The sequence below is a fragment of the Salvelinus alpinus genome, chromosome 38 (assembly GCF_045679555.1).
Source record: "Salvelinus alpinus chromosome 38, SLU_Salpinus.1, whole genome shotgun sequence".
In the NCBI taxonomy this organism is placed as follows: Eukaryota; Metazoa; Chordata; class Actinopteri; order Salmoniformes; family Salmonidae; genus Salvelinus; species Salvelinus alpinus.
This window is the reverse complement of record NC_092123.1, coordinates 13608422-13629428: the sequence shown is the minus strand read 5'-3', so window position 1 is coordinate 13629428 and position 21007 is coordinate 13608422. Positions and strand designations below refer to the sequence as shown.

The 21007-nt window shown below is 42.3% G+C and overlaps 1 protein-coding gene across 1 annotated transcript in view; it reads left to right on the top strand.

Moving 5' to 3' along the window:
* Positions 1-221: 221 nt before the first annotated feature.
* LOC139566207 (zinc finger protein 385B-like) overlaps positions 222-21007 on the top strand; it is a 151925-nt gene continuing 131139 nt past the window's right edge. Inside the window, exon 1 of the mRNA XM_071387242.1 lies at positions 222-402. The gene's annotated coding sequence lies outside the window, so the exon portion shown is untranslated. The remainder of the gene's footprint in view (positions 403-21007) is intronic.

Genomic DNA, 21007 nt, shown 5'->3' with positions numbered 1-21007 from the left:
TTGATGATTTATTTTATTTAGACATCATCATTAATATCTTATCATATACGCTATATCTCATATGCAGGTTTTGATGAGGCTGGGATACCTTGTTAGCGTCCCAACTATCTGACCATCAGATAGTTGGACACGTTATCACATCAAGATCACTTATTTTGTCATTAAACCGCACATAAGGGCACGGCGCAGTCAAGGAGAAAAAGTAGGCCAACCGTCTGGTAAGGTGTAGAGTAGCCCTGAATGCTACGGGGTGAGCATGCGTAGAAAGATTACAACCCGACATGAATCACATCGCTGTCCAACATTTGGAGCGAACAACGCGAAGACGCAACGTTATCATCAGGTTTTGACTCGGCATTCCACTGGCATCTGTTGGAAAATTTGCCTATCACTTGTCCACAGGTAAGGATATATAACGTTTATTTAAATAGCTTGACAAATGCAGTGCGCAAGTTTTGTTCATACTTCTACCCTGGCTGTTGATCGGAAAGAGTAACTTTAATGTCAAAGAGAAATGTCAAGCAGCGTTTTTAATGTATATTATGGCTGTTTTGTTCACGAGCGAATAATCTGTCAGTGCACAAAAAAAATCATATGATAATGTGCCTGACTTGATACACTGTTCAAACTGATCCGGTCTATTTCAAGACATATCCTACCTGGTAATAAATTAAGACAGTCTACAGTAGTGCATTTTGTTCCACCCCAGAATTTGGATCTTGGTTATAGTTGCCAGCATGATGATATATGTTCTGGTATTTCTGGCTTTGTGAACCTTTGCCGTCATAAAATCCAAAAGCTATCCGTTTGTTTTGTGTAAGAGCTCAATTATGAAAAAAGGTGTTTTGTGACACTCAAACTTTTCTCTCAATGGAGGAATTCACATACTGTAGATTTCAGCCACGTTTTGATTTTAATCGTCTCTGGTCCGATATCAGTCTGGTCTTTCTATATAGTATAAATATGTATCCAGATAAATACCTTTCATTAAAAGCTTTCCTGCTGAGCTTGGACACTTGGACTAACCTACATTATCAGGAGTGCTGTTCTCTTTGTATTTTGTAATTGACAACAAGTGTGTGGCAAGTGTGTCAAATTTAGCACTCACCAGTCCATTGAGAGCGAGAGAGAGTGTGTAAAATGTAACACCTTTTTAAACAGATTACAGTTGTCCTCACAAAAGAAACAAAGAACAGATTCTTGGTGCAGGTGTCAAGTTCACATAATTCCACCGTTAGCTGGTTATGTGTTACTGTTTCTGGGTTTCAAACAAGTCACACATGGAAAAGTGATATATTTAACATATCTCAAGCACTGTGTCAGAAGCATTCAGATCATTGAAGAATACTAATGCAATGCAACTCATGTTGTTTTGCATAGATGGCACCTTATGACCTCCCAAGAGGTGTTTGCAAATGTGTGAATATGGAGCAAGAGTCATATTTGTATTACCAGGTAAGGATCTGTTTTGTATATATGTTATGTAGATCATTAGTAGGGTTGTAATGCTGCCAGAGCGCAGGGCAGCGGCGCTCCCTTACTTTTTTCGATTTGAGAATACATGAAGCTGGTTAAACTATTTCATTAAAAATGATAGAATGACAAACTAAATAAATATTGTAGCGACCCGCACAGACAGCGGTGTGTTATGTGGTAGGCTATTAGTGGGTTGTGTTGTACTTACCAGTGTTCGCGGGGTCCGACATGCCAATCAACCTGCTATCTGCCAATCACGGGGATACCTGGAATGTTCTGATGCCGGGCATCCTGGTGTTTGGCGGAGTGGCGTGGAGGGGGGTTGGGCAGGGGGATGGAGCATTGGAAGTTAAGACCAGGTTTAGCCATTGTTCTCTCTCTTACGTCTGGGCTTCACAAGAGAAGGTCACGGTTGGTTTATGGGGTACCTTTCGTTTATTTGGCGTGGGCTACGGCCAAACAGTAGCCTGTGTAAAGTTCGGTTAATAAACCGTCAATTCGTAAACTCAACCCTCTGTCTGGACAATTGTTCCTTTATGATCCAGTCAGGTCATTACAATATGTATAGCAGCCTAGAGGTAGGCCTAGCTACGTGGTGGTTTCTTCCTTGTCTTCTCTATGGCTTTGGAGGGAATGATGAAGAACTATAGGCTATTTGTGTGAACTGCGGATGCCCGTCGCAGGCTTGTCCACTTTGGCCAATCAGAACGTTGATAAAAAATCAGCTGTTTTCGGGGCGTTCCGACATGTGGGCATTTCTGCATCTGCAGGAACCCCTCTTTATACTTCAACTGGTCCATTTGTTATTTAGGACAGGTGGGAGGAGAGGGCGTTCCAGTACAGTAGGTGGTGTTAATGCACAATAATGTTGGATGCCAGCCACCGATAAACCCCACAGAAGAAGGGGCGGAGGCGACTACGGTAGCTAGCTTGCTGTACACTGGTAGACAGTGTCCATCACCCCCGCCTGTCAGGCACTGTTTTCCCACAGTTCTGTTAACAACAGCGAGGGCAGGTGTTCGGCACGCGGGAGCGAAGGACATTGTGTGCTAGCTTAGCCAGCTAGTCCTAAGGAGGACTCTGGGCCACAGCAGCTGGGAGGCGAGCAAGCTAACAAGCTAACAAGCATACTGTGTCACTAACTATCAAGCTAGCTAGTATACGGTGTTGCCCAAGCCTCCTGTCTGCTGTGCTAGAGGGAGACGCGGATGACTTGTAGACAGTGTACTTCACCCCTGCCTGTCTGGTACACAGAAGGCGGGTGCGACACAGTGTGCTAGCTAGCTAACTAGAAAGCTAGCACACTGTGTTGCTAACTAGCAAGCTAGCTAGTAAACTAGCATACGGTGTCACCCTGGCCTGTGCTAGTGGGAGGCAGGGACGACCGGTAGAGAGTGTCCTTCGTCCCCGCCTATCGGGCACTGTAATTCCGCAGTTCTGTTAATGATTGTGAGGGCAGGTGGAAGGGAAGGACACTGTCTACTGGTGTCGCTCCGGCTAGCTAGCAAGGAGGACTCCGGTAGGCAGGGGCGAAAAACTCAGATAATACTTTTATTTCCACACCATTCTGCTGAGGACACCCACACCGGAGTGGTCACCTCAAAGCCCAAGGAGCCTGAATGTCTCTGGATGTTGCTTGGGATATTTTGCCTATATTCGCTATTGGTTGAGATGCAGGCCCCGTTCTAGCTTGTTATGTTAGGGTGGGAAATTGGAAAAGCATTTCGGTTATAGAACAACAGATTTCTTTTACCTCGTCAGCTCGGGGATTCGATCCAGCAACCTTTCGGGTCCTGGCCCAACGCTCTAACCACTAGGCTACCTTCTGCTCCAAGATTCATTCCGTAGAGATCCTTAAGAGGATTTATTAACCTCTACAGGATCAATTAGGCACATTTGGGCAGTCTTGACACAACATTTAACAGAAATGCAATGGTTCATTGGATCAGTCTAAAACTTTGCACATGCACTGCTGCCATCTAGTGGCCAACTCTAAATTGCACCTAGATTCCTAAGTCATATTGGCCTTTCTCATGCATTTCAAAGATGATGGAACAAAAAATAACGCATGTTTTTGTCTTTGTATTATCTTTACCCAGATATGTGTTATTCTCCTACATCCATTCCACATTTCCACAAACTTCAAAGTGTTTTCTTTCAAATGGTATAAAGAAAATGCATATCATTGCTTCAGGTCCTGAGCTACAGGCAGTTAGATTTGGGTATGTCATTTTAGGTGAAAATTGAAAAAAAGGGTCCGATCCTTTAAGAGGTTTTAAACAGTAACAGCAGAATAGGTGATGAGTCAAAATAGTTAGTGCAAAAAGGGTAAATGCAGATAGTTAACTATTTAGCAGTTGCCATACACAAGTGGTGATGCAGCACATCAAGATGCTCTCAATGGTGCAGCTGTAGAATGTTTTGAGGATCTGAGGGCCCATGCCAAATCTTAACACCTCATCCCTCTCAGGAGGCTGAAGTCATGCCCTCTTCAGGACTGTGTTGGTGTGTGTGAACTAGGGCTGGGTGATATGGCCAAAATATCATATCTCTGTATCATATCTCTGTATGTGTTGCCACCTAGGGTGGCAACACATACATTCTAAGTGATTTCAATGGGTCTTTTTCCATTCTGATTGTTTTATACTGTTCAGTTCAACTTCAACCGAAAATAATTTTCAGCATTTTCATCAACTTCTGCATTTCCTGCACTCATTTCAGATCAATTCCACACTGCCACGTAGGGCTGCACGATATGGCCAAACAATCTAAGCCGTATTTCTAACCAAATGTTGCAATTGCGATGTTAATTGCGATTTAGAGCAAAACACTTGGGTAAACTGTTGCAATAACGGAAATAGAATGATAATTCAAATTCTATAGTTAGAATATAATAGTGGGCACTTTCAAGACAGTGTGTGACATGACAACGAATGAAAATGCAGAGTAGGAACCAAAGTGTTGATAAGTGTTTTCCTTGTGTACTCTATAATCTTTGGATACATTTAACGTTTTCTCTTTGCTAATAGATGTAGCTGACATATTCTTGCTTCGCATATTCCTCTTTGATTTAGAAGATACTGTTGCAAAAACATGCTGATTTAGGTCTACACCATCACTGGTATTATCAGGCTGTATAGCTAATTGGGTTTGCTCTGACTCAGTACAAGTATTAGCTAGCTAGCGATTAGCAATTAGTATGGACTATTAGCGGCTAACAAGATTGATGCCCAACTTGCTGAATACAATCTAGCTGTTTGCAGATGTAAGAAGTCACAAACTAATAGTGTAATTACAGAACACTAGTGGATTTACGGTTGAAGTCGGAAGTTTACATATACCTTAGCCAAATACATTTAAACTCAGTTTTAACAATTCCTGACATTTTAATCCTTGTAAAAATTCCCTGTTTTAGGTCAGTTAGGATCACCACTTTATTTTAAGAATGTGAAATGTCAGAATAATAGTAGAGTGATTTATTTCAACTTTTATTTCTTTCATCACATTCCCATTGGGTCAGACGTTTACATACACTCAATTAGTATTTGGTAGCGTTGCCTTTCAATTGTTTAACTTGGGTCAAACGTTTTGGGTAGCCTTTCACAAGCTTCCCACGATAAGTTGGGTGAATTTTGGCCCATTCCTCCTGACAGAGCTGGTGTAACTGAGTCGGGTTTGTAGGCCTCCTTGCTCGCACACGCTTTTTCAGTTCTGCCCACAACTTTTCTGTGGGATTGAGGTCAGGGCTTTGTGATGGCCACTCCAATACCTTGACTTTGTTGTCTTGAAGGCATTTTGCCACAACTTTGGAAGTATGCTTGGCGTCATTGTCCATTTGGAAGACCCATTTGCAACTAAGCTTTAACTTCCTGACTGATGTCTTGAGATGTTTCTTCAATATATCCACATATTTTTCCATCCTCATGATGCCATCTATTTTTTGAAGTGCACCAGTCCCTCCTGCATCAAAGCACCCCCACGACTTGATGCTGCCACCCCCATGCTTCACAGTTGGGATGGTGTTCTTCGGCTTGCAAGCCTCCCTCTTTTTCCTCCAAACATAACGATTGTCATTATGGCCTAACAGTTCTATTTTTGTTTCATCAGACCAGAGGACATTTCTCCAAAAGTACAATATTTGTCCCCATGTGCAGTTGCAAACTGTAGTCTGGCTTTTTTATGGTGGTTTTGGAGCATTGGCTTCTTCTTTGCTGAGCAGGTTATGTCGATATAGGACTCGTTTTACTGTGGATATAGATACTTTTGTACCTGTTTCCTCTAGCAACTTCACAAGGTCCTTTGCTGTTGTTCTGGGATTGATTTGCACTTTTCGTAGCAAAGCACATTAATCTCTAGGAGACAGAACGCGTCTCCTTGCTGAGCAGTATGATGGCTGCGTGGTCCCATGGTGTTTATACTTGCGTACTATTGTTTGTACAGATGATTGTGGTACCTTCAGGCATTTGGAAATTCCTCCCAAGGATGAACCAGACTTGTGGAGGTCTACAATTTTTTTTCTGAGGTCTTGGCTGATTTCTTTTGATTTTCCCATGATGTCAAGCAAAGAGCCACTGAGTTTGAAGGTAGGCCTTGAAATACATCCACAGGTACAACTCCAATTGACTCAAATGATGTCAATTAGCCTATCAGAAGCTTCTAAAGCCATGACATAATTTTCTGGCATTTTCCAAGCTGTTTAAAGACACAGTCAAGTTAGTGTATGTAAACTTCTAACCCACTGGAATTGTGATACAGTGAAATAATCTGTCTGTAAACAATTGTTGGAAAAATTACAAAGCAGATGTCCTAACCGACTTGCCAAAACTATAGTTTGTTAACAAGACATTTGTGGAGTGGCTGAAAAATGATATTTTATGACTCCAACCTAAGTGTATGTAAACTTCCGACTTCAACTGTAGTTAAAAGTGAAGACAGTTTGTTATGTGGTGATTTATGTGGCCACACAATCCATAAATGCAATAGGTTCAGATGTTTTAGATCAGTGGTTCCCAAACTTTTTATAGTCCGGTACCCCTTAAAACATTCAACCTCCAGCTGCGTACCCCCCTAGCACCAGGGTCAGCATACTCTCCCCCCAAAAATTGGGCCATCTTTGTAAGCCTGCCACAAACACACTATACAATACATTTATTTAACATAAGGATGAGTGTGAGTTTTTGTCACTTCCCACGCCCCGGATTGTGACAAAGAATTCTTATAGTACCAGGGCACAAATAATAAACTAAATATTATCAATCATTTTGCTCTTTATTTAACAATATTTCCTATAAAACCTTACTTGTTCATCAAAAATTGTGAATTACTCACCACAGGTTAATGAGAAGGATGTGCTTGAAAGGATGCACATAACTCTGCAATGTTGGGTTGTATTGGAGAGAGTCTGTCTTAAAACATTTTCCACACACAGTCTATGCCTGTATTTAGTTTTCATGCTAGTGTGGGTCGAGAATCCACTCTCACATGAACTCAGCAAAAAAAGAAACGTCCCTTTTTCAGGACCCTGTCTTTCAAAGATAATTCATAAAAATCCAAATAACTTCACAGATCTTCATTGTAAATGGTTTAAGCTTGTTCAATGAACCATAAACAATTAATGAACATGCACCTGTGGAACGGTCATTAAGACACTAACAGCTTACAGACGGTAGGCAATTAAGGTCACAGTTATGAAACTTAGGACACCAAAGAGGCCTTTCTACTGACTCTGAAAAACACCAAAAGAAAGATGATCAGGGTCCCTGCTCATCTGCGTGAATGTGCCTTAGGCATGCTGCAAGGAGGCATGAGGACTGCAGATGTGGCCAGGGCAATAAATTGCAATGTTTGTACTGTGAGATGCCTAAGACAGCGCTACAGGGAGACAGGACGGACAGCTGATTGTCCTCGCAGTGGCAGACCACTGCACAGGATCGGCACATCCGAACATCACACCTGCGGGACAGGCACAGGATGGCAACAACAACTGCCCGAGTTACACCGGGAACGTACAATCCCTCCATCAGTGCTCAGTCTGTCCGCAATAGGCTGAGAGAGGCTGGACAGGACTTGTAGGCCTGTTGTAAGGCAGGTCCTCACCAGACATCACCGGCAACAACGTCGCCTATGGGCACAAACCCACCGTAGCTGGACCAGACGACTGCCAAAAAGTGCTCTTCACTGACGAGTCGTGGTTTTGTCTCACCAGGGGTGATGGTCAGATTCGTGTTTATCGTTGAAGGAATGAGCGTTATACCGAGGCCTGTACTCTGGAGCGGGATTTATTTGGAGGTGGAGTGTCCGTCATGGTCTGGGGCGGTGTGTCACAGCATCATCGGACTGAGCTTGTTGTTATTGCAGGCAATCTCAATGCTGTACGTTACAGGGAAGACATCCTCCTCCCTCATGTGGTACCCTTCTGCAGGCTCATCCTACCATGACCCTCCAGCATGACAATGCCACCAGCCATACTGCAAGACAGGAATGTCAGTGTTCTGCCATAGCCAGCAAAGAGCCCGGATCTCAATCCCATTGAGCACATCTGGTACCTGTTGGATCGGAGGTTGAGGGCGAGGGCTATTCCCCCCCCCCCCCCCCCCACAGAAATGTCCGGGAACTTGCAGCTGCCTTGGTGGATGAGTGAGTTAACATCTCACAGCAAGAACTGGCAAATCCGGTGCAGTCCATGAGGAGGAGATGCACTGCAGTACTTAATGCAGCTGGTGGCCACACCAGATACTGACTGTTACTTTTGATATTTGAGCCCCCCTTTGTTCAGGGACACATTATTCCATTTCTGTTAGTCACATGTCTGTAGAACTTGTTCAGTTTATGTCTCAGTTGTTGAATCTTGTTATGTTCATACAAATATTTACACATGTTAAGTTTGCTGAAAATAATTGCAGTTGACAGTGAGTGGACTTTTTTTTTGGGCTGAGTTTAAGCACGTGGTTGCAAAAAGCATCATTGTCTTAACAGCGCGATTTGCCAAGGCAGGATACTCTGAGCGCAGCCCAATCCAGAAATCAGGCAGTGGCTTCTGATTTAAATTCAATTTTCACAGAACCGCTTGTTGCAGTGGACTGGAGGCAGAGTATGAAAACGGATAACGAATCTCAGACAGAGAAGAGCTCCAACTTCTTAATCATAGCCTCAATGTTGTCCCGCACATTGAATATAGTTGCGGAGGGTCCCTCTAATCCTAGATTCAGATCATTCAGGTGAGAAAAAACATCACCCAGATAGGCCAGTCGTGTGAGAAACCTGTCATCACGCAAGCAGTCAGACAAGTGAAAATTATGGTCAGTAAAGAGAACTTTTAGCTCATCTCTCAATTAAAATAATGTGTCAATACTTTTCCCCTTGAGAACCAGCACAGTATGTTGTAAAAGCGTTACATGGTCGCTGCCCATATCATTGCATTGTGCAGAAAATACTTGAGAATTTGCTTTAAACAAAGTGAACCATTTTCACTGTAGTGTCCAAAACGTCTTTCAAGCTGTCAGGCATTCCCTTGGAAGCTTTAGCCTCTCGGTGGATGCTGCAGTGTACCCAAGTAGCGTCGGGAGCAACTGCTTGTACGTGCGTTACCACTCCGCCATGTCTCCCTGTCATGGCTTTTGCGCCATCAGTACAGACACCAACACATCTTGACCACCAAATTCCATTTGATGTCACAAAGCTGTCCAGTACTTAGAGGATATTTCTAACGTTGTCCTGGTTTCCAGTGGTTTGCAGAAGAGGATGTCTTCCTTAATTGACCCCCCATAAATGTAACGGACATATACCAGGAGCTGTGCCAAGCCCGCCACGTCTGACTCATCCAGCTGTAACGCATATAATTCACTGGCTTGTATGCGAAGCAGTAATTGTTTCAAAACATCTCCTGCCATGTCACTGATGCGTCGTGAAACAGTGTTGTTTGATGAAGGAATTGTCTGCATAGTTTATTTTTCCTTTTCCCCCATTATTGTGCCAGCCATATCTTTGGCAGTTGGAAGAATTAAGTCCTCCACAATACTTACCTACTGACTTTGTCACCATGGAGAAATTTTGTTGCAGTGTCATGTACACATTTAAAGTGGTGTTTAAATACAAAACTTTAAATACAAAGCTTTTTCAACTGTTAGTGTACAAGATGTACAGGAGTGGGGACAAAACACATCCCTGAAGAGAGCCTGTGTTGGTATTGCGTATATCCTATTTTGAGCGTTGGCTCAGGAAGTCCAACAGCCACAAAACCAGCCCCCCATCTAAGGATACGTCCCGAATGACATTCTGGCACAGAGATTAAGGCTGGATTGTGTTGAAGGCAGAAGAAAAGTCAACAAACAGGACCCTGACATGGGTTTTGGCACCCTCTAGATGTCTATAGTCCATGTTAAGGAGGGTAAGAATGGCATCATCAACTCCTCTGCTAGGCTGATAGGCAAACTGAAATGGGTGACACTGAGAATATGACTTTTCACAATTTTCTCAAGGCATTTCATTACTATAGATGTCAAGGCGACAGGGCGGTAGTCATTCAGCACAGAGGGATTAGATGCTTTAGGAATTGGTATAATTATTGAGTTTTTCCACAATACTGGCACGTGTTGCTGGTCGAGTGAGGATTGGAAAATGTCTGTTAAAAACACCAGCCAATTGTTCAGCACGGTGCTTTAACACATGACCACTTATTTTGTCTGGGCCTGGGCTTTGTATGTGTTAAATCCCCAGAACAACTTTAAAACATCAGACTGTTTAACAACAACTCAAACATTTGTAATGATGCTTCCATTTGTTTTACCTCCGACACAAAGTTATCTGATTCAAATCTTGAGAAGAAAATATTCAGTTCATTAGCCATTTTCTGGCCCTCATATCCCCCAAGGTCAGCACTGGTTTTTCCCCTGCCTATGTGGGGGGCACTAGCCATGGATTTAATCCCTTGCCAGGCCACCCTTTGCTTGTATGCCTCCTTGTCCACCAGTATCTGTCTTTTGATCTCACGTTGTATATCTCTTAAAGCATATCTATCACCCACAGCATAAACTGCCTTCTTCCTATCAATTAGTGATTTTAGATATTTTGATACCCAAGGCTTATTGTTAGGGAAGATTTTACAGGTTTTAGTAGGCACAACTGACTCAACACAGAAGTTTACATAGTCTGAAATAACATATGTGAGTTCATCAAGATCAGAGCTGCTGTGCTCAAATACCTCCCATACATTACAGTCAAAACACCCCTGGAGACAAGTGATACTGTTGTCATTCCAGATCTGGACAGTTTTAACTGGGTTTCTCCCTCTCCAGGAGCCGACAGTAGGTTGGCCTGAGGTAGACCACATTGTGATCTGATGTCCCCAGGGGGGGTCTGGTGGTGGCAGAGAACGCATTTGGTATTGTCCCATAGCACAAATCAAGAGTCCTATTTTTCCTAGTGTGACATTTCACATACTGGTGGTATGTGCGCAGGACTTTGCAAGGTACAGTTGTTAAAATCCCCTAAAATACATTTGGGAGCGTCGGGGGAGATGATTCCAGTTTCTGTGACAGATTATGAATAATCTCTGATGCCTTTTTATATTAGCTTTCGGTTGAATGTACATAACGGTAACAAACAATTGGGGGAACTCACAGGGCAGATGGTAAGGTCGCAGTGATACAGAAAGCAATAGTAGCCACTCGGGAGCTCACCATATAAGACGCTTCTAGCCCCTTCTTATTAATGGTATCTGTTGCTTTTATATGTGTCTTGCTACTCGAAAGTTGTCTTAATTCTCACTCAAAAAGCTTATGTGGCTTATTTTTCATATTGGCATGTTTTGTTTCTAAATGTCTTCACAAGAGTGAAGGTTTCATCGAGTTGTGAGATAGTACTTTTGCACATATAACACATTGTGGCTGAGGAAAGGCACTACTCCCAATATAAGTGAACCCCACATGTAGAATTACTAATGCTAGCATTGGATGTGCTCGTGGAAGCAGAACAACTTGTGTCGTCGACACGTGCAGGTGTAGAACTGCTGGTAGAAGCAGTACTACCAGTAGAGCTGGTATGTGTCTTTATGGATGCGGGCCTTACTTTTAATTGACCATTTATCTATTTTTGAGCAAAAAGAATGAGCAGCAGCTACGTTTGGCTACATACAGACCGGTAGTGGAATTCCCGCGAGAGAGTAACGGTTAATGTGATTGGATGGAAATTATTTGACTAGGCTACCTGTATTTGACATTGTTGTTATTTCGCTGAACACTAGATAGTTACATTTTATTTTTGGCAGTGAAACGAGGCTACTCGGGCATGAATAAAACCTCACACAAATGTATAGCACCGTTGGACGGCAGTGTGCGTACCCCTGGGGGACGCGTACCCCAGTTTGAGAATATCTGTTGTAGATTACAGCATGCCCTTGTTTTGCTGTAGGTAAGCCCACTGTTCAAAGAAATAGAATATTAGCTGCGTATCCCAACTCCTGAAGTGACTTGGCTATGTTTTAGAAATTACTGTGAATCTGTTCAAAACAGTCCATGTATTGCAAATTGGAAATCGGAGGTGGATACTTTGAAAACAGGGTTGTGTTAAGTTGGCACCAAACAGTAAAAACTGTGAAATGGGGAGGTATCTCTAATTGTCAAATAAGAAGTGCTTGTCTTCATTTTCTGAATTTCTTTCCTATAGTATGCTCTTGTGAACAGGGAGAGGGAGGGATGCTGCTGGGGCCCCTATACACGGCCTCCAGGGGTCTCTATATGGGCCTGCGCATGGTTGAGAAGATGGTGTGGGAAGATTCATACTGTTTGTGAATGTGCCATTGAGGCAAATCCTCCTCCCACTCCCATGAGAAAAGTGCAATCCAGGTGAGCTGTGCTGACTAGCCCTGAGGTCAACCTTCATCCCCACTTCCCCCTTTCCCTCTCTCTCCCAGGTGTGCACTGCCTACTAGATAAGAAAGAAGCGTCAGGTGCACCTGAAAATAAGTCATAAATCAGCAGAATAGGCATGGGGAAAAAATTTGATACTGGGCTATGCACGTGAAATGCAGAAACACAAAAAACACTTTGAATGCAAACTATGAACTTGACTTGATACTTTCATGTTGATATGTTAGAATGGACCCGGACGATGTTGGGCCAATTGTGTGCTGCCTGGACCTGTAAGAAACGCTCATTTACATGTTCTGTTGATTGCCCTCATGAACACAACACTGAAGTAGAGTGTTTTTGCACAGTAGTGGGGCTAAGTAGTTCAACAAGCTAGAATTGGGAATACTATTTGAATGAGCATTTGAGTTGAAGTATACTGAAGGCTAAAATATAGAAATAAACAATTGTAATGTCAATAGGTAAAATGTATGCAATATTGGAATGCTTTCATAACCTTACATTTTACATTTACATTTAGCAGGCGCTCTTATCCAGAGCGACTTAGTTAGTGCATTCATCTTAAGATAGCTAGGTGTGACAACCACATATCACAGTTGTAGTAAGTCTTTTTTTTTTTTTTTCGCAGTAAAGGAGTTATCAGCAAAGTCAGTGCTATTACGAAAAGACAAGTGCAGTAAAAAACACAACATGTATGGGGGTAACAATGAGATGTCTTATTTAAGATACTCTTTGAATAGGTAGGGTTTCAGAAATGTTCGGAAGACGGGCAGTGACTGCTATCCTAGTGTCAGGGGGAAGCTTGTTCCACCATTGGGGTGCCGAGACAGAGAAGAGCTTTAATTGGGCTGGGACGGCCAAGAGACCAGACGTGGCAGAAAGGAGTGCTCCCGTTGGGGTGTGGGGTTTGAGCATAGCCTGAAGGTAGAGAGCGGCAGTTCCCGTTGCTGCTCCGTAGGCAACCCTCATGGTGTTGTGGTGGATTCACGCTTCGAATGGAAGCCAGTGGAGTGTGCAGAGGAGTGAGGTGACCTGGGAGAACTTGGGAAGGTTGAACACCAAGTGTTCTGGATAAGTTGCAGGGGTTTGATGGCGCAAGCGGGGAGCCCAGCCAACAGAGAGTTGCAGTAGTCCAGACGGGAGATGACAAGTGCCTGGATTAGGACCTGTGCCACTTCCTGTATGAAGAAAGGTTGTACTCTATGGATGAAACTCTATAGTATGTACCCATCTTTGAGTTTGCCACATTATGTTGCTCTAACATTAGTAAAAAGGTGTTGAGATTTAGATACTAAAGGTGATACTTTAAGATACTTTAGTCCAAATCTAGACCCCACTATCAGCATAAATCAGAGAAATGAGATTCAACGCTACAGACTACATTATGTTCTCATGTGGAGTTTTTTCCCCCCCTTGTACTTTGCCATTGCCTTTGCATTGTGGGGCCCTGTGTTCACCATGAAATGTACATTTTTATACGACACTCGACGGAGCCCGCCATAGAGGTTGCTGGGTAGTGAACTGCACATAAATAAATTGGCTGCATGTCTTGGGTGTCTCGGCGGACCTAAACAAATGGTCGCTGTGGAGATGAACTAGGATATTGGGAAGGTCAGCTGGTTCCAGCAAATAGCTGCAAGGATACAGAGAGTGAAGGAGTTTAGGTCTACGTCCCAACTGGCACCCTATTCCATATGTAGTGCATTACTTTTGATCAGGCTCTTGTCAAAAGCAGAGCAGTATGTAGGGAATAGCGTGCCAGTTGGATGTAGCCTGGGAGCTCGGAGGGGCGGTGCAACAAGACAGGAGGGCTGAGGAAGACCCCGACTGTTGGGTGATTAATTCATCATTCCTGACAGGTAAGGAGCTATAATGGGTAGAGAACAGAGGGGAAAAAGTAGAAAGGACGTCTTGAACAGCGATGGTCTATGTAAACTCATGTCATTAGCTTTTTTTAGTGTCTCATCTCTCACATTCCCCTACACTACACACACACACACACACACTCACACACACAAAAAAAAAACACCTACGTTTATCCTTTGGCCTTCTCACAGTTGGGTGAGGAGAGGGCAGGCAAGTAGAGGTATGCTGTGAACCGTAGTTCATCTCAGGTTGCCAGTGATTATATGCTAGCCAATCTTGTGCAAGGTTCTCTTTTATTTGTTTGGTCATTTTGTCCTGCTCTGCCCTTCAGTTGATCTGTAGAGGCTACCACTGTCCAATGTGACCCTGTACTCTGCGCTCCCCCATAGGTTAAAGATGCCAATCTAGGCCCCTCTCTGGCTGTCAGATCTGGAGGTCACGTCCCCCACAACATCGACAGCCCTTCGATGTGAATGTGTGATAGTGCACTCGATGCCCATCAAGGGCAGAGTGAAGGAGAGGAGCTGATGCATATTTGACTGTTGGAGTGCAGAGCAAGAGGCTGCCACCCTCATCTGTTACCTCACCCTCTCCTCTCCACTCTCTCTGCTCTAGCAAAGGCTATTATGCAACTTCAAAACATGGCTCATTCTCCCTTGTTTTCGAAGAGGTATAACTATTCCCTGGGCTGCCTTCGCTTCATTAAACTGAGGTCAGGTTACGTGGCATGTTGAAGCTCTGCCAGTCATCGGGTCTGTTTGGAGAGGCAGTCAGATGGAAAGCACTCCTCACAACAAGGCACTGGTTGCAAACGCAGCCCTGTCTCCCACACGATACTTCAACTCAGTCCAGTAGTATTTTCATACCTACAGTAGCATCTGGGTCATATTCGTTAGTGCACACTGCTTCAAAACCTTTTTCAACGGAAAAGGAAAACAAGCGTTCAGGTAGATCCCGCTCTGTTTCATTATGTTTTTTAAATTTGGTACCTGATTTAACAAAACCCAGTCAGCAGATGATTCTCTGAAGACCACAAGGTCAACTTAACAGAAGTGATGTCATGGAGAAAAGGTCAACAGAGCCAAAATAGCCTCAATCAGTCCACTTAATCCTGTTGTGCCGGAATACCTACTAATCAATGTTTACAGTCAATATAAAATTGATTTGTCAGACTGTTTAAGCAACGACTTACTTCATTAACTGATTATCTTAAATACAATGAATTACAGGCAAACTGAATAGCAGTCAGTCCCATAAATGCCCTACATTTCTTAATGTTTCTGAACAGGGCAGAGGTCACCTCAAGTAGGAAAGTAAAAGTAAAGAGTTATTTCATAAAGTAGATAGAAAGAAAGTAGAGGTCTCTTCAGTAAGGTATAGGAGGTTTTAAGGCACACACCCAAACACGTAACTGGTGCAGACCAACCTCATAAGGTTATGATTATACACTGTACACCTCCAGTGGTGTAAAATACTTCAGTAAAAATAATACTTTAAAGTACTACTTAAGAAGTTGTTTTGGGGCATCTGTACTTTACTATTTATATTTTTGTGAAATTTATACTTTAACTCCACTACATTCCTAGCGAAAATAACTTACTTTTTACGCCATACATTTTCCCTGACACCCAAAAGTCCTCGTTATATTTGTAATGCTTAGCAGTACAGGAAAATGGTCCAATTCACGTGCTTATCAAGAGAACATCCTTGGTGATCCCAACTGTCTTCAATCTGGAGAACTGACTAAACACAAATGCTTCATTTGCTAATTATGTCTGAGTGTTGGAGTGTGCCCCCTGGATATTTGTAAAAAGAAAAAAAATATATATATATATTGCGCTGTCTGGTTTGCTTAATATAAGGAATTTGAAATGATGTATACTGTTACTTTTGACACTTCAATATATTTTAGGAATGACATTTACTTTTGATACTTAAGTATATTTAAAACCAATTACTTTTAGACTTTTTTACTCAAGTAGTATTTTACTGGATGACTCCCTTTTACTTAAGTCATTTTTCTATTAAGGTATCTTTACTTTTACTCAAGTATGACAATTGGGTACTTTTTCCACCACTGAGTACCACACAGTCAGACACTGACACACACTCACTTTCAGAGAGACACACATTACTTGTAGCTGAAGAGTTTTTTTTAATAGATTTTTTTAATGACATGAATCAGCATTAGCTGGGGAAAAAATACACTTCAACAGTCTTTAGTTTCACCTTTAGTACCCACAGTGACTCTTTGTCAACTCTTTGCTCGTAAATGACAGAATGAAATCCCTCTACACCTTAACTGTGTCACATCCTCCAACAGACACTTCCTCATTTCCACTATGGCGGAGAAAGAAAGAGAGAGGAAAGGGCTCCAGTAGATTGTGTTTAATTACTTCCACAGTAGGAGATTCACAGGCAGGCAGAAACCCCCTCTACAGCTGAGACCATAATAATGGAATGACTAGAACGGACAATCCCATTCAAGTCAATATCCTGTGATTGGGTGGACAGGCAGCCATATTGATTTGAAGATATTCCTGGAGACTTAAGTGGACTGAAGTTGTTTTGGCTCTGTTGACCTTTCTCTATAGCAACACTTCTTTTAAGATGACCTTGTGATCTTTAACAGAGATTAATCTGTATCTCAACCTGGGTTGTGTTCGTTAGGCCCCAACCAATGAAAATGGACGGAGACAGGAAGGGAGTACCTGGACAATAAGAAACGCTCCTTTCAAGTAGGAAAGTAAAAGTAAAGAGTTATTTCATAAAGTGGATAGAAAGCAGGTAGAGGTCTCTTCAGTAAGGTAGCACACACCGAAACACATAAATAATTTCAAATAACAAAATCGAATTAGATTCACTACCCTTAATAACTCCATAAAGAAAAAGATTGTAGCCATACGTTCATAGTAAAATAGACTAGCAGCCTACCCTTAGTCAAATGCAACGCCCTCTCCTTCTTCCCGTTGGTCCAAATCACAAATAGGCAGTAGCGTGCCGTGGGCCTGGCGCCTGGGCCTTCAGTGAGGTCCTACACAGTCCCACCCGAATTAATCCACCTGTTATTACCATCATTTAGATGCCATGGCTCTAGACACTATACATTTAGACAGAAACGCAGTATAACCAGGCGTTGCGTCACCTTGAAATTGACATTTTTTTCAGAGAATTGCAGGGGAAGAGTACAATACAGTACAGTTCAACTAATAGGCAAGAACATAGTCGAGTGCAACAGAGTTATATTAATATTCTTCTTCTATCCATTTCTGGTCCACAAACTTTGAGCTTTAAGTCCCCCAAAAAATAAATACAGTGTGTTCACTAAACAGCGCATTGTCGCACCCAAAGCAGTTTCACCGTGATGATAAAGACACATAACTATTCACTGAAAATAAAAGAAAACAAATAATTTGCAACATAGGCTATTTGCCATTTTATTTTGTTAATATATAGGCTATTTAATATTAACGAAATAAAATGCGAAACATACATACACATTTAATAAAAAATAACATGCATTGTATGCCTACTCACCAAAGACTGATTATTAGACAGTTGCGTGCGCTTAGGGGATCGTGAGAAAAATGCTGCAAGGCCATTGAGGTTGGCAAAGAAGACCTTGCATTCTTTAAGCTTTGAGGCTCCTTGAGTCAGTACTAAATTTAGTCGATGTGCATAGCAGTGAATGAATAAGGCCATCGGTGCCCTCTCCTTAACTTTAGCCTGCACCCCATTGAGTCCAGATGCCATGACTGCTGCGCCATCAAAACACTGTGCCACAACTTTATCCAGACTACATTCATTTTCCTCCAAGAAACGGAAAATAAGAGCGGCAATGTCATCAGCTCGCTTGCCGCTTGTCACATCTTCAAACCGGATAAATCGCTCCTTGACTCCCGTGTCCGTCACATAACGCAGGACGAGTGAGAGCTGTAGCTCCACTCTGGTGTCCCCAAACGTTTTCAAAAGCACCATTGCTTCTAAGTGCCCAGCCGTACTTTGGTGTCTCGTTGCTGCCTTGGTTAGACAACTCAAGTTTGCAAAGCCAGTGTGGCTCCAAACACCAAATCGATCACTTGCAAATAATAGGCATTCCCAGCAGTACAGTTTGCAGTGCTTCTCGGAGCCTGTGAGCCATTGACAGCGCTCATAGTTGAAACTTTGAAAGTGGCGAACGAACGAACCCCTTTCCCGCCTGTGACAGGCTTTGTGGCGTCGGGCGACCTCTCCTTACAATGTCTAACTTTTCTTGAAAAGTTCGTCTTGAGAATGGCGTTATAATTATATCCTCGACCAAATCGATATCTTCTCCTCCTTCCGCCATTGTGGGTTCAAAAAACAGTAGAACGCGAATTAATTCGTTTATCAAATTTAGTTTCCTAGATCTGCATAGACCTGCCCATAGGACCTGCCTCTCAATATTGGTAATCCAATCAAAAGACGTGGACGCCCTACGCCTGCTAGCTGGCTCCTGTGTAACACTGGAGCCAGCCAGCAGGCGTACAATAGCCAACTCTAAAGCTGATTGGTTGACACAAAATTTTAATTTCCATTCACTTTAAGCTACAAGCGCCCGCACTGTTGATTCTGAAGGCCTGAGGGCAGATTTTAGACCCCTGGCAACACATGATGGCTGAATATGATTGGATAAAAGATCTAACGTAAAGACCAGCCCTCCAAATCTCAACCTGGGGCTGGAAGCAGTGCAACCAAGAGGAAAGCTATGAAATGAAGAGTATAACTCTTACTCTGGGGAATAATTTAATACATATTTGTGGGAAAATATATTTTAAAAAAAATTATATTCTGATGATGTTTAGGCCAGCAGAGAAGGCCTTGCAGGCCCTGACGGCCCACCACTGCAAATAGGGCTAAGAACTATAAGCGTCACCATAATTATCAATATTACAAATTACCTTCAAATCAGTATTACAAATGACCTTATATTAATTATCCAAATGACGTTCCAGTGAGGGTGATCAAACTACACTGGAATGTCAGGACAGAGGTCATACAAACCCTCGAAAGAAGTGTTTCTTACTATATTAGATTAATTTAATGAAAAACAGTCAAACATTTCATACATTTCATATCCCAGGTTTCCAGTAAGTTCCCAGTTCCCACTACTCTCCCCAAGACACCTTTTCAAAGAGAGAAAATGACTACCCCCATTATCCTGGAAAAAAATGTCAATTTCATTAGCATTCACTATAATAATATCAAAATCAGTAACCCAGAGGTTTATGATAATAAGTCCATTGTACTCCCTCAAATCATTAATCGTTTGTTTTAATTACCCCAACACTTATGTGCGCTCAATTTAGCATGTGCTAACCTTAGACTCCGTGGCAAAATACATTTTGCTGTGTATAACAATTCCCTCCCATATTATATGACTGGTCTCTCTTTTCTGTAACCATATAACATTATTCTGGTATCGTTACTAAATGTAATAGTTTTTTTTTCTGTCGCAAATGTAGTCAATTTCTCAGCGTCAGTAATATTTGTATCAGTAATATTTGATCCCAGGCATCTATTAAAGTTGTTTGAGACATGGTCTCCTACGTCTCCCTTAACGTACATACTATAGGGGACTTCCATCAGTCCTGGATGGAAGAATCCTACTCAAAACACATCAGATAATACTGTGTTTCATTAAGTGGAATCAAAACTTAAAATAAACAAACAAACCCTTAACCCCTTTCCAGTAATCTAAGTAAACATATAAACCTGTTGTTCAACAAATCTAGAACCTTCAAAACGTTTGTGCGGTCTCATCAGCGTAATAGTCAAAACTAACTGTCACCCACTCTTAGCTATGATGTGGGTGTTCCCCAAGGGTCAATGACGTCCTGTGTCGTATAACTGTCAAAAGTTTTGTCCTCTGCCCACACTAACTTGAAGGTTATTAACTGCTGTTCTTTTATCTGGAGTCTATCGCACACAATGCCAAGTTGAGGGACGGTCGAGAATCTGGTTTCATCCCTCAAACGATCTGTTCCATTGCGTTCTTTACAAATTCATGTTTGTAAGAGAACCATCCTCTTATCAGAGCATCCTACGTCTAGGACACTAGACCTATTTTCTAATGGAGCCACCCATATCCCCATGCCCTTTATTATTAGTTACGCTCATGGCTTCAGCAACTTTGGATGTTACCCTCTCCCAATGAACCCGAGGATCTTCGTATCAAAGTGTTATTTGATTTTCTCCCCTTGGAGTAGTAATGATTATAGCAGCTGCCACAAAAACTACCCCAACTAAAAATGTCCCTAGGCCCCACATTATTGCCCTTCCACAGTGCGATCTACACTCCTTTTCCATTATCACCTCCTCTATCAAATCTTGCTCTAGCCTCTCCATCTTGCTCGGCCTCTCCCAATTTTGACTCTCTAATTTCCCGTGACCCATCCAGCCTTTCATCAATTCTATAAATCTATTTCAGAATAAGACGAAATATGTCTCACGAGATTAAAACATTTCCCCCAATGTTTTCTGAGTTTGCAAGGAGTATTTTCCCATTCCGATTCTAACTTGTTACCTTTTATCCTCCATTGTCTTTGATTCGCGCAAGGATTTTCCAACCCCCCCCAATCGGCTCCACTTCCATCCATGTAAAATTATTTGGGTATTGTTACTGGATCTATGTTCAATGACATGGTTAATAGCTGTATTGCCTTAGATGATGCCCCTATTACCCTGCTAAATTAAATTTCCTGTCGCAAATTTAGCATATCTTACCTTAAGGAATCAGCTATATTTAATCCCTGGCATCTTAAAATGTTGCGTGAGACGTG